Here is a 15560-nt window from a genome sequence, read left to right on the forward strand (position 1 = left end):
ACTAACTTCAATCCATTGAAACCAAAGTTTAGGCTCAAACTGATATAAAAAACACACTCAAAAGGACAAATTTGAGGGAAAACACCTAAAGTTAGTCCATCTGACCAAAATTTGGGGTTTCTCAATTTTTTCTTGTCCAAATCAAAAAAGATTTTGGGGATAGGCTCCAAACAGTGGAGTCTACCAATTGTCAGATTTTCATGTCCAGAGCATGGATCATGATCCATGTCCTCCATCTGAAACGTTTGGCAGAGATCTATGCAGATTATAACAAATACTTGTAGAAACATACTCTCAAAAGTAAAATTGCAAAAAGAGTTTAGAAGTAGACCAAAAGGGGCAAAAATAGTTCATGGTGAAAAATTACAAAGACGGACCTAGGAATTGATTTTCAAGTGACCTAAACCAATCCAAATCACATAAAAAGCATATAACTGGTATCAAGGTACCAAGGGAAAGGTGTGATAATTTTTTTCATCACATTTGGCCACTGAGGTACATGGATTGCAATCCATGTTCCTCTGCAGTAGATTGAACCCAAAGTGATATCACAGGTAGATATAATCATTAGAAACACATTGCTCATTTGAAAACTAAATTTGGACATTGTTAGAGGATTTTGCAAGCCAAGATAGGTTTTGTGCAAAAAGCTATATTCAAGATTTTGGACTAATAGAGTGGCTGTAAGCTCATAGCCATGGAGTGTTTTTTGTGCAGATTGTAAATATTAGAGCACTACAACTTGAGGTGATTCCCAACAAGAGATTTGAAAGTGATCAAAGAGGTAACAAGTTAGGGTTGCGCAAGAGTGAGTATTTCTTGATGTACTTGAGATAAGTAGGTTTTACTCGATTAGAAAACCTACAATAGGAAACCAAGCGAGCAATATTTCCACCAAAGAGAGTGTGAATCAGGGACCATTGGCTCCCTTAGATACGATCATAGAGGAATGTCTGTCTGATACATCATCAAAGAGATCTTACACCTACATGGATGAGGGATTCAATAAAGTGAGTTTTAAGGAGGGATCAAATATGGAAGCATGACCATCATAGAAAGTACCCAAAATGAAACTATTGCACTAAAGTATCAATTAAAAAACAATCAAAGTGCAAGGATCTCCAAAGATGGTATGGATTGTTAATGCGTGAAATTAGAGGAAAGGCCTAGTGAGTTCAAGGACCTAGTGCATGTTGACTATAGTGGTGATCGATACTTTGACATGATGAGGGAACAATGTATCTAGTCATGAAAAATCTTTATATTGTGGAAAAATGGGAAACGGTACGCACAAAAAAGCAAGTTGACATAGATCCAAAGGATGAGTCACCTAAGTTGGACACACCAAATGCCAAACTAAGGGATGTGAACAATGCAAAACGAATCAACACGAACAATACCCACATGGGGCTATACAAGTATGATAATGGTGAACAAATGCATTACTACAAATGTGATGAGCCCTACATAGGTGAGATCAACATGGATCAATATTTTACTCAAGAGATATACAATATGTATATGGCAATGCAAGAATAGAAGCATCGATGGAGAATTAACTTGAGACATTGAAAATTACAGTCTTACATAGGAGAACACAAAATGAAATTGGAGGTTAGGGTAGTTCCTTCACAATGGAAGTCAATTGCAAAAATGATGGGTACTAAGAGCTTGCATGGACTAATGTAAACTCATATACAATACACGATAACTCTGTTTTAGTTGCTAGAAACTAGACCACATCTATGGAGAGAGGTGGGAAAAAAACTTAGAGAAGATGGGATTGAAAATTCCTCTTCAAGACATCCCCTTAGATGAACAAGCGGGTAAAATGACACAAGCAAAACGAAAGGCAAAACTAGTACCTATAAACAAGGCTGGTGATTATTGTGAGAGAGAATAAGGGAACACCACATGACAAGTGGAACATAAAGGGATAAAAACAATTATGATACTTGATAGCGGAGCTAGTGTGGCCATTGAAAAAAAAAGATATGGGATGGGGAAGACCAACTCTCAAAAGAACAAGAATAAAGTTACAACTTGTAGATGGTTATGTTGAGAGAGTGATGGATATGTTGAAATAGATTATAGCAACCTCCAACGATAGATGCAGAGGATGAGCTATCAAGTAGCTTTGAAAAATAAAACCAAACAAAAAAGAGGAAATCTTCTATGATTTTCCAAACCAAAAATCTAGAAGACAAGCAAGGTATCACACGAATGAGTGAGGAAACAAAAGAAAATGAAAGGAAAACCTATGCCTCTTATGAGGAATCCAATGCAGTATTTGATGCTTGTACAAGCAATGGATTGTGTCAAGGACAAGATCACACACAGATTTGTGAAACATGCATCAACCTAGACAACAAATCCAAAGAAACTAAGTAAGTCAAAAACCAAAGGCACGACTGAGACGTCATCTAGGATGAAAAAAACGGAGCGTAAATAGGATTATAAAAAATTGAAACAAACCATGAAGGAGGTTTGGACAACCAATATTGAGAGTGAAGAGGACACAGATAGTGATCAATTTGATGTACCATCTCACTACAAGAGGTACACCATACACGATTGAAAGATAGTACTTCACCAACCAATGTGGGAACTTAAGGGACCGTGGACATCTCGTGATGGCCTTAAGAAGCCAAAAGCATAGATCTTGCAGAGCTCGAAGAGGAACCAACCCGTTATACATTTCCAATGACCTTACTAAGGAGCTAGAGCAGTTCTTGACAGCCACACTCAAAGAGTATAGAGATGTGTTTGTATGGTCATACAAATACCTTAAAGGAGTAGATCCATACATCTTTCAGTACATGATACCCTTTAAGAGTGAAGAAAAACCTCACTGACAACGTCCCTATACGTATAATGAAACCTTTGCAAATAAGATCAAGGAGGATATAGACAAGCTTAAGGAAGTAGAGTTTATCAATGAGATTGAGTACAGAGATTGGGTTTCATTGATTGTGCTAGAATGAAAAATTACAACTATGTGTGAATCTCAAGCAGGTAAATGCATCCACAATAAGAGACAACTATCCCCTACCTATTAAGGATCATGTGATAGAGCAAGTTGTAAGAAAATAACTTTATAGATTTCTTTATAACTTGCCACATTCCAAGGCTGATAAGTCATGATTTGAAGGGATATCTAAGACAATTCTTAGAGGTGTACATGAATAGCTGATGCATGCATTCTCAATTGAATAATGAGCATATAGCCAACTTGGAAAGTTCTTTATCTACCTAAATCTAGAGAAAGGTGTCTTCATGGCCAGATAGAAAAAGATTCTAGGGAACATTGTGTCCAAGAATGGTATTTCTATAGATCTTGAGAAGATTCAAGTGATTGTTGATCTACCAAGACCTACAAAAGTTAGGGAAGTGACAAGCCTTTATGAGCCATTGTGGATTTTATAGACGATTCATCTATATGTATGCAGTTATTGCCAAACCTCTCTACTCCCTTATCACAAAATTTGAGTGGACCATTAAATGTGAGGAAGCATTCAAAAATTGAAGTAGAGATTGATTTCGACCCCAATTTTGAAGACTCTTGATTGGAAAAAGATATTCCATGAACACACAGATGCATCATCTTATGCCATATGATGCATTCTAGTGTAGCTTGGAGAGAGAAGCTAGATTTTCCTATATGTTACTCCAACAAACAATTGAATAGTGTGGAAAAGAATTACTTGACCATGAAAAGAGAAGGATTAGGAATGATTCATGCTGTGAAGAAGTTTAAACACTACCTTCTTGCAAACAGATTTATATTCTTTGTGGATCATCACATGCACTATTGTACTTGGTGAACAAACCTTGTAACATAGGGTGTATTGCTGGATGGTTCAGTATATTGCTTGACTTTGATTTCATGGTTGTGGTGTGTAAGGTCTCTACTTTTGAATTTCACACAAGTTCTATTATGCATTTGAATTTTTAACCATCACTCATTATTTAAGATATTCAAGTTCAAATTATGAATTGTAGGTTGAAAAAACCTAGAATTTAAAATTTACGCTACAAAATTCTAACATGTTTAGCTATATGAATCACTAACTAACTTATTGCAAGACTTATTTACTGATTGTAGAATTTTCTTTTACTACTGTAAAGTTAATATAAGACTGTAAAGTTTAACTTAAAAATGTAAAGTAAATTATCATTAAGGAAATAAATAAAATAATTATAAAGACAAAAGAATACACAGGAATGACAAATGAAGGTATATGGACTCACCTCGACTCACATAGGAGGGGACAAAGTGGGACACACTGTCACATGAAAAGGAGAGGCTAGTCTTGACTAATCTTAATGAGGGGGGGTTGTGTGGCCTTATCTTTTGATGATAATGACAAAGTGGTCAAGTTGATGGGTACCACAAGGGTACCAAAAACGCAGGTATGATTTTTGAGGAAAAAAAAATTATTTTTTTTTAATAAAAAAATTATTTTTTTTTAATAAAAAAATTATTTTTTTTTAATAAAAAAATTATTTTTTTTTAATAAAAAAATTATTTTTTTTTAATAAAAAAATTTAAAATTTTTTTGGAATTTTTTTTTGGACGTTTTCTATTCTGCTATAAATAGAGCATCCATGCTCACACTTTAGACATAGAGATTTCCTCTATAGCGCTCACAAAGTGCTGCCACTTCTCTTAGAGAGAAACGTCCACAAACCACTAAGAGAGCAAAAACTCTTGTGGACTAATAAGCGTCCACCAACCACTAAGAGAGCAAAAACTCTAGTGGACTAATAAGGTGCGTATTAATTAGCATTCAATTAACTTTAGGAATGATGTATGGTGTGCTATCTCCTACTCTAATCTCTCTAATAGATTAGTAAGATTCAATTAGCTATGTGTGTATGTATGCTATCTCTTACTCTAATCTCTCTAATAGATTAGTAAAATTCAATTAGTTTTAAAAAGGATATACGTGTATGTGTGCTATCTCTTACTCTAATCTTTCTAATAGATTAGTAAGATTCAATTAGTTTTAAGAAGGATATGTGTGTATATGTGCTATCTCTTACTCTAATCTCTCTAATAGATTAGTAAGATTCAATTAGCTTTAAGAAGGATATGTGTGTGTGTGTGTGTGCTATCTTTTACTCTAATCTCTCTAATAGATAAGTAAGATTCAATTAGCTATGTGTGTGTGTGTGCTATCTCTTACTCTAATCTCTCTAATAGATTAGTAAGAGTCAATTAGCTTTAAGAAAAGGATGTGTGTGTGTTCTCTTTTACTCTAATCTTCTAATGGATTAGTAAGATTCAATCAACTTTAGAAAAGATGTGTGTGTATGTTTTCTCTTACTCTCATCTCTCTAAGTATACCTACTCTCTCTAGTTAGTACATCTTCACTATTAACTTATGCATAGTAAATTGAAAGTTAATACATAAGAGAACTCATCATATTCTTATTATACATGATGAATTCTCATTCACCAATTTTATTGTCAATTAGATTAAGTAGAATTTTGAATAATACTAAAAATTGGTTTAGTTGAAGTATAGAAATGGAAATTAGAATTGGATTAGAAATGTCATGCATAATAGTAATGCAGTCCTAAACTTTCACTCGTAGTTTACACACTTAATTTTTGATTAATTAAGATTAACAAATATTTGATGTATAGAAATTAGATGTAGAACAACAACACTAAGTGTGAATCCGAGTTGGCGAGGGTTCAAATTACAGACTCTCTTTGGAAACAAGGAGACTACTAGGGAAATTGACCAATTTAAAGTTCTAAGTGTGTAACATAAGTGTAATACAAAAAAATGGCTCTAAAGCGTGCTCGAACACAAGTCGCTAATGATCATGAAGCCGGTACAAGTAACGGGGGAACTCCTGCGGAACATGCTATGTCTCCACCAATCGGACAAATCGGAGCTATGGTACAGGTTAGTATTGTAGTTTCAAGTTATACATCATTGCATATGCGAGACCATAGAAATATATTATTTACCTTATGAAAAGAAAACACAGACCGAAATCAAGGGGCTTAACCCCAAGAAACTCGGCATATGTTTGACAAGTAGGAAGAATGTCTGGTTAAACTGGTTGATATAGGAAAGAATGTTTGTCCAAAACCTTCGATATGGTTTCTCTCAAGTCTCTCTACTTATTAGCGCTGGCATTATGTGGCAGTTTTCGAGGCGTGAGATGACGCCCAGGATGGCACTGCTGATGCTATGGTGGGAGTACACCCAGATTAGCCCAGCTGGATACTACAGTTTTGTTTTGCCGTGGCGTGAGGATGACGCCCAGATTGGCACCGTTGTTGCTGTGGCGGGAGTACGTCCAGATTAGCACAACGAGTACTTATCGAGCGGTATGGGACGCTCATGAGGACAAGGGTTTTTATAAATAATGTATATACCGATCGGACATAATAGCTCCAGTAGAGATTCTTGAGTGAACCTAATCCAAGGGTTGTTGGTTTAAAATTGGACGACTTCTTGTTTGACTATTGTTTGTAATACTGTTTGAAGGGCTATTTTAACGAACTAGTATCATAAATAAAGTAAAGGAACATGTATGTTTAAACAGTGTGGTAGTAATTAGATAACAAAAGAAGGGTGAGTGTGGTGTGGAAAGTGGGAGAATGATACCCCGACGGTATCATTCTATAGACGGGTGGACCCGATGAGTCGGGTAACTTTCCAACGCTAGAAATTTTTTTTATTAGTCATAAATCTTAAAAGAGACAAACCTTGGCAGCTGTGCTTCTGAAACATGGGGAAAAAAGCGCACAGGTTGGTCACTCTAAGATTTATACTTTTAGGTATAATTGATTATAGATAGTTTTTAGATAGGGTTATGGTGGTCACGCTCCGCCATAGCGAGATAGGACCAATCCTTCACTAACGGTTCATCCTCGTGGCTACGTAGTAGCTAAGGCAATGTCCGTTGGTTTTTCTTTTTCCGGATTGGAGTCCTATCAAAGGTACTCCGCTCCTCTCAAAAAGGGGCAGGGACCTCACATGGTGAAAAAGGAGAAACTTATCAGAGGGATGACCATTTTTCAAGATTGACTCACGAGGAAGCACAAAATGGGGTGCTCACCGTTGGATCATTACAAGTTGAAAGGTAGCTATTCATCATTGAGGAAACCAAGACACTTGTACTAATAGGGAAGGTTATATAAGCAAGGAAATCTATGTATAGAGCCAAAAGAGAGACATGCATAGTAAATCTATGTATAGAGCCAAAAGAGAGACATTTGTATTTGATCCAAGCTCATGTACAAAATACGGAGATTCACAATGGGAATACACAAATATATCAAAGATGGAGCAGATTAGGTGTAAATTGTCCCAAAATGTAGAAAAGTATTCATGGATATATTAGTTCATGTAACATTTGTGCAACAAAGCACCTCTAGAACATGTGACATTGTTCAAGATCACTGTAGCACCCAAATGGAGCTCATACATTGTGGATTGCCTCACGATGGGAATCTTGTCAGAAGGGTCAAGTAAAGCGAGGATTACATCCATTCAGACTGAATCAGAGAAGTACATGTTGATTGAAGATCATCTCTATAGGAAAGGAAAGGATGATCAACTACGGATGTGTGCCACAAAAAGTGAATATATCCTTATTTTAGAGCAAGACCATGTTGGACAAGTAGGTGGACATTTCTTTGTCAAAAAATTTACAAAAGAAATTCTTGTTGTGGAAATTTGGTGGCCTACCTTGTTTATGGATGTTGAAGCTTACATAAAGCAATGTGATGAGTTCTAGAGAACAAAGGTGCCTATGTAAAGAGATGAGATGCCTGTAAAACTAATGATGGGGGCAATAAATTTACCAAATGGTGCATAGATTTTGTAGGACCTATAGCAATCCTTGAATATCGTACACACTCTCAATACATCATAGTGGCACTATTTGAACAAATGGTAGAAGTGAAGGAAACACAAATGAATGATGCAAGAACAACAACACAATTTTTGTATGAGAATATATTTACAAGATATGGGCTACCAATTGAAATAGTTAGCGACAAAGAGACTCATTTCATACACGAAGTGATATAATTCTTGCTAGATAAATTCAAGGTATTTCATTACTCACCCTATCACACTTAAGCGAATGGTGGGCTAAGAACACAAACAAAATCTTATGCACAATTCTCACAAAGATAGTAATTGAATCAAGACCAAATTGGGACCAAAAGCTACATTCAATTTTATGGGCATATAAAATACCTTACAAAACAACATTTAACATGATGTTTGGTTTTAATTGCATATTGCCCATATATTACTTGATCTCTTTGGTTAGAGTAGCCAAAGACTTATAGTGATAAGTCATGAGCTGTCTGAGAGGCTAGACATAGATGAAACATGCTTAAGAGCTGTGACAAGCATTTGTGCTCAGAAAAGATGCATGAAATAATTTCATGATCAATACATAATCATCAACAACAAGGAACAACACTTGTTAGCGGGTTGTTGCGATGTCTATCTGGCACTAACATAATGTCAATACTTAACGAAGAGACTTAGTATCGGGCACGGAGACTCTGAGGTTGTCAATATCAAGAAGTGAACTTAGGGAACTATTTAATCGACTACTATAGAATATCTATCACTCTTTAGTCCAAAAATCTACTTATGCCCAATCTCACCGCTCTAGGTCGCTACGCCTTTTTGACATCCAAACAGAGTCGAAATGCAATGAAACTTTGGGAGGTATTAAAACACCTAAGGGCGCAATCCTACCAAGTCTTGTGGTCATCTAAGGAGGTATCAAAACCACGATCCATCACAAAATGTGCAAAAAACTGCATCAAAGCTATCCAGAAAGGCTGCTCTAGGGCGTAGATGCACTCTTCCACGATCAAAACATTAAAAAATAACCATTTTAGCACTCAAATCTTTGCATTTTATCTCACAAATAGGTTGTTCCACAAACCACAAAAAATTTGAGAATGATTACACTTAGATTCAAGAGCAAGAGACAAGGAACACAATGCACTAATCAGAATCAATTTTTGATTACCAGACAAAGAGAAAGAGTGATTACAAGTTGTAGCCGAGTTGCAGCTCATAGTCCACGCCCAAAAACTTCTTACAGATAATGATGATATTACTCTAAAACCGGTTTTGACCCAAAGACTTGGGACCCTTTCCCACGGCCATCAGCCAGTTTACAAGGCTTGTAGATTTTTGAGCAGAAGATAGAGAAAAATAGGCTTTGTGAGTACACTTCAAGAATCACTACTCTCTAATCACAAGGCTTCTTCGGAAAAAAGATAGAGTATAATGAAATATGACTTTTAGCTGGCTCTTTGGGTTCTCGTTCGATGCATCCTCCAGACATTCCCCCTTCCTATTTGTTGCACATCCTCGTGCAAGCCATGGGTGACTCCTCAACGGTCAAATTATCGTTTCTCCATGGTTTGGAGGACTCTGTTGAATTTTTCCATCCGATCCCAAAACCATAAACCATAATCCAATCACATGACACGGGTGAGCACTCCACCCAACTTGGGTGAGGCACGACCAATCCTGCATAACCACTTTAGAACATAACATGGATGCAAACATTTTGGCAGCATAACAATATCCAAAAAAAACCATGAGCCACACTGGATTCCACCATAAAATCACAACCATAATCCATGAGGGAATCTCATCCCTAAACCACAAATCATAATCACATTGAACCAAATCCCACACTTGGAGTTTGACATATCCCCTGTAGTCAATCGGAGTTCATACACAGATGACTCTTAAGACAAGATTATTTCATACATAAAGAGAGTCCGATCAGAAACTAATCATGACATAAAAATCCAATTTTGACAACATCCAATCATGCAAAGTTGATGCATCACATCTGCACTTCACCTCCCTAGCACATAGAGCTAGTTTTGACCTAGAAAGGTGGAAAGAAATCATAACCATGCATATGAGGCATCCACATCAATCCATAAGTTTCCATACATCATATGATAACATTCCATCACCATAAACATGATGCAAAACAGCTCTGACCTTTAGGTCAACCATAAATCATAACTTCACACATATGCAAAAAACAACTTTTCGATATTTTTGGGAGCATGCATAACATGAAAATGAAAGTATTTGACCTCAAACCAATGCATCAAGCTCAGGTACATAATATAGAACAACAGTCTATCACATCACTTCACCCATATGGTACTTACACAGCAAACGGTAACCCAAAAAGAAAGCCACTTTAATCATATCTGCCTATGTTGTTCGGGTTGTCTAGCCATATACCCTCACATAAGTTTATGGGCATCTAGTAACTGAAGTCACCTCACCAAAACAAACCATAAATCATACTTAAACAAATCGGTTAACTCACGACATCATATGGTACTCCCCCTTCGTAGCACCCCTACACGCGTAAGTAAAACCGGTTATGGAACAATTAATAACTCGCATTTTTGAGGTGATAATGAAGACCTAAACACATTCATATATGAAAAAACAACCACCGAGAGGGTGACTGCTTAGAAAATAGACATAGACATAGAGAGAGAGAGAGAGAGAGAGAGAGAGAGAGAGAGAGAGAGAGAGAGAGAGAGAGAGAGAGAGAGAGAGAGATATGATGATGGCTATGGAGTTTAGAGATTCTCACCGTGCTTTAGAATCGATTAGGGGTCGTCGAAAGGCTTTTTGCTTTGCCACAAGAGAGCGGTGATGAGAGCTACGTAGAGGTATCCACCACAAGAGCTTCCGGAGAGTGAGTACACCGAAATGAGAGAGGAGATAGTAAGCAAGTAGAGAGAGAATATCCTTCTTCTTCTTCTTCTTCTTCCTGAGAGAGAAGAGCTTATGAGCTACGTAGAGGTATCCACCACAAGAGCTTCCGGAGATTGCGTACACCGTGAAATGAGAGAGGAGATAGTAAGCAAGTAGAGAGAGAATATCCTTCTTCTTCTTCTTCCCGAGAGAGAAGAGCTTATGGAGCTGGTGATGAAGAGCTTGCACCACTCCGTATAATAGATACGTATAGCCTTGCAGCAGTAGATGCAGCAGAGGACAACACTGAAAACTGAGCACTAACTGGTAATTTATAGGCAAGTGCAGCAGGTCATAGTGATGCCCAAGCTAAAAGGTAACGCTAGTTTTTGAGCCAGGAATAGCTTCCTGCTTTTGGAAACTTTGCTAAAAACATGCCTTTGCTTTTGGTGGTCAACTTTTCCACTTACCATTTAATTTCTACAACAAAATTGGCCAATTGAACAGTATCCGGCCAACTAATGGAACCTTAGCTAGACTATGCCGCATCATAATTTCCCAACATAATTATGACTTTCCCGTATTGTTCCAGCGTATTTATGGTACCGCTTTTTATATAAATAATTATCGTAAAAATCCTGTTTGGTCCCGTTTTTGCTCCAAGTGATCATTTTTAAATCCAACGGAGACTAAAATTAATATTTGTATATTTAGGTCATCCTAAAAAGCACATTGCTTTTCAAAAACGCTGAAAAGCAAAAAAAACTAAAAATAGCGTAAAAAGCAAAAAAAGTAAAATTTTCTCAAATTGAACCACGGGTTTTCCTCGTCTATTGGAATAAGAAAACGGATTTGCTTTTCACTAAAAAGCACTAAAAATCATAAAAAGCTAAATATAGCGTAAAAAGCACTCAAAAAGCAGATTTTTACAAAATTGAACCATAGCTTCCTCGGAACACGTAGCTCAAGGTTCCGACCCGGGGAGGTCACCTAATAAAAATGTAACCTATCACGTGAGTTCAACAGAAGGGTATTTAAAGTTCTTGAAACTTACAGAAATATATATACAAAAGGGCATTATTTTTTCAAATTCGAAAAAAACTTACAGATTCTAAAAGAAAAGGGTACATTATATTCTTAACAAAATTCACAGGTAAGGGGTTTTACAAACATGTCTTGAACGCACGTGATATGGTAGTTTTACACATAGTGAACCCCCCGAGGGTTCCGACCTTGCTTTTTGCAAAAAAGTACCTAAAAGCATGGAAAAGCTAAAAATTGCGGATTTTTCCAAAACTGAACCAAATGTCTGTCTAACCTACTGAAACACGGAAACGACCTTGCTTTTCACTTTAGAATCTTACAATACTGTCAAAAATCAAGCATCTTAAGTCAAAATTTGACAAAATAGATATTGAAAGTAAATTTTCTTATTTTTAAAAGAGACCCAAAAATTAGAGATCTTACATTCTCCCACACTTGAAAAAATTAGAGGTGTCCTCATCTCGACATGAAATCCAAATGCTTTGGTCTCATTACATCATCACGTTCCGAAGTGGAATCTTTGTGAGGATACGTTGACTATTTAACAAGGTGTTCGATAATGGTCCGATTACGTAGAGGCTTAGTTCTACTTTGAAGTATCACTTCGGAATATACTTCAAAATTTCCATCGGTAGAGGTAGATAATAGAGAATCATCAAGAATATATTGCGGATCAAGTACATACTTCTTGAGTAAGTTGACGTGATAAACATCATGTACTTTTATGTGTGGTGGTAACAAGAGTCTGTAAGCTTGAGTTTTAATCAATTCTATGATTACAAAAGGTCCACAATATCTGACACTTAGCTTCTTACACTTACCCATTGATGAAGAGCTACGTTTGGGTTTTACTCTTAGAAATACCATGTCTCCCTCTTCAAAAAGTATGACATCATTTTGGGTCAGCATAACTCTTATGTCTATCTTGAGTAGTCTTAATATCCTTCCGTATAAGATCAGTTTGTAGTTGGATTTCATCCAACATTTCTTTGGATGCTTAAACTCGTATGAGAGGGTATGCCCATTTGAGTGGAGTAAGGCACTCTTCTCTGTACAATGCTTGAAAAGGAGACATTCCAATCGAGCACTAGAATGAGGAATTATACGCAAATTTAACCAAATACAAATATCTAGTCCATTTACTCTGCTCATGCATACAATAAGCTCTTAACATGTCTTCAATGATTTGATTTGTTCTTTCTGTTTCCCCATTAGTTTGAGGATGATAAGCAGTACTAAAGGCTAACTGAGTTCCTGTAAGCTGAGAATAAGACTCTCCAAAAATTTGAGGTAAATTTCGCGTCATGATCAGAAATTATGCCTTGAATGGGAATAAATGTGTCATCTTTGTAAGCATATCAACAACCACAAAAATAGAGTCATATCCGAGAGATGTAGGAAGTCGTGTAATAAAATCCATGGATATGCATTTTTATTTCATTTGTGGAGCATCAATAGGCTGAAGCTTATCGGGGTACCAAATTCGTTCAGCTTTGATACGTTGACATGTTAAGTATCTTGTAACATAGTTCAACACATCATGATTTAGTCCTGGCCAAAAGAAATTCTTTCTTACAGTAGAGGAAGTCTTAATCTATCCTGGATGTCCTGGTATAGGTATATCATGATCTTCTTGTAATATCTGAAGTTTGTTTCCACCTTGATTTGGAATACAGAGACGATTAGCGAAGTAAAGGTATCACCTTCGACGTGGAAGCCTTGATTTGCCTTTCTTGCTTCTCTGTGTGATTATTTAAGTTCATCAAGTAATAGATTTTTATGTAATACGGGTCCTGAGTCATACCTTCTCAAATAAGGTCAATTAAAGAAGTAGTAGAGGTTGTGACAACCGCTACAGTACTCTTCCTGCTTAAGGCATCCGCCACAAAATTTTCCTTCCCATGTTTATATTCGATTCCAAAATCATATTTCATCCATCTTCGTTGCCACATATTAAGGTCAGGTTGGGTGTAGATCCACTTCAGGCTTTTATGGTGTATGTAGTTCAAATCTCCTTCAAAGAAGATAATGTTGCCATAATTTAAGAGCGTGCACAACGGCCAATAATTCCAAGTCATGTGTAGGATAATTTAACTAATGTATACGTAACTTATGAGATTCATAAGCTACTGTTTTTCCTTCTTGAGACAGAACGTCACCGATTGCTTGTCCACTTTCATCAATGAGCATAGTGAATGTCTTTGAGAAGTCTGGAAGCTGTAGTATTGGAGCATTTACCAAAGCTTCTTTGAGTTTCTCAAAACTAGCTTGAGCAAGTTCAGTCCAAGTAAACACTTTAGCCTTCTTAAGCGTATTAGTCAATGGAGATGCAATCTTAGCATAGCCTTGAATAAATGTACGATACTATCCTGTTAAACCAAGAAAGCCACGTACTTCTCGTATTGATTTCAATGTAGGCCAAGCTATAACAACTTTGATCTTACTTGGGTCAGTAGAAACACCATCCCTGGATACAATACCCAAATATCCCACCTTGTCAGTGAAGAAGGTGCATTTGCTACATTTCGCATAAAGTTCAAGTACTCGCCGCACATGTTGTTCGTGTTGTCTTCTGTTTCTTGTGTAAACCAGTATATCATCAAAGAAGACAAGAACAAAATCATCAAGATACTCTTGAAACACATCAGTCATGAGACGATTAAAATTTGTAGGAGCATTAGTAAGTCCAAAAGGCATAACTGTAAATTTATAATACCCAAAAAGAGTATTAAATTCTATCTTTGGTATGTCCTCCTCCTTGATTCAGATTTGGTAATACCTTGATTTAAGATCAATCTTTGTGAAGATAGAAGCTCCATGTAATGGATCAAGTAGTTCATCAATTCTTGGTATTGCATATTTATTCTTAATTGTTACCTAATTCAATCCACAATAATCAATACAAAGACGTAGAGTACCATCCTTCTTTTGATTAAAGGGAACATGAGTACTCCATGGAGAGACGCTAGGTCGAATGAAGCCTTGTTCAAGAAGTTGAGTTAATTGCTCCTTGAGTTCCACAAATTCAGATACTCACATTTTGTAAGGTCTACGGGCAATTGGTTGAGCTCCTGGAGGAGTAAGCTCTATTGCATGATCAACATCATGCTTGGATGGTAACTGTGAAAGTTCTTTGAGAAATACATCATCACATTTTGTTATCCATTTGGGTTCAGGTGAATCTATCTTCTTCTCCTTAGGGTTAAGCTTTATTGCGTAAACCCTTTCATTTTTCCTATGGCTCTTCATAAGTTTGGTAAACTTCACTAGTCTAAGCTTAGGCTTTCCCCATTTCCAAACAACTGTAACCCTAGAGCTATGGTCATTTTTGAAAGTCAATAAAGCGTCTTTACAATGTATGTGAGCATCAATGGCTTTAAGCCAATCAATTCCTAGGATTCCATTGTAGATTCCTATGGGTAAGACTCTGTAATTTGCACAAGTATTATGACCATCTAGAAAAAATTCAAGTTGCCCACTGAAGTAGAAGATCTAACCTTCCTACCCGTAGCTAATTCTAATGTAAGGTCTGTATCAGGGTGTTCATGCAAAATGAGGTTTCTCATGCACTTAGGAGATATGAGAGAATGCGTACTCCCTGAATCAGTCAATAAGGTAAAATGGTTACCTTGATACTCTGCTGGGGTCTGAATCACTAAAAATTGTTCATTCACTCCTTGATGTTCAATTACAGCATGAACATACACGTTTTCTTGATTTCCTTCACGTCTAGCCCCTTGAGCTCTATCTTCCTTGAGGTCTTCCTTG

The sequence above is a fragment of the Adiantum capillus-veneris genome, chromosome 28 (assembly GCF_014529385.1).
Source record: "Adiantum capillus-veneris isolate H3 chromosome 28, ASM1452938v2, whole genome shotgun sequence".
NCBI lineage: Eukaryota > Viridiplantae > Streptophyta > Polypodiopsida > Polypodiales > Pteridaceae > Adiantum > Adiantum capillus-veneris.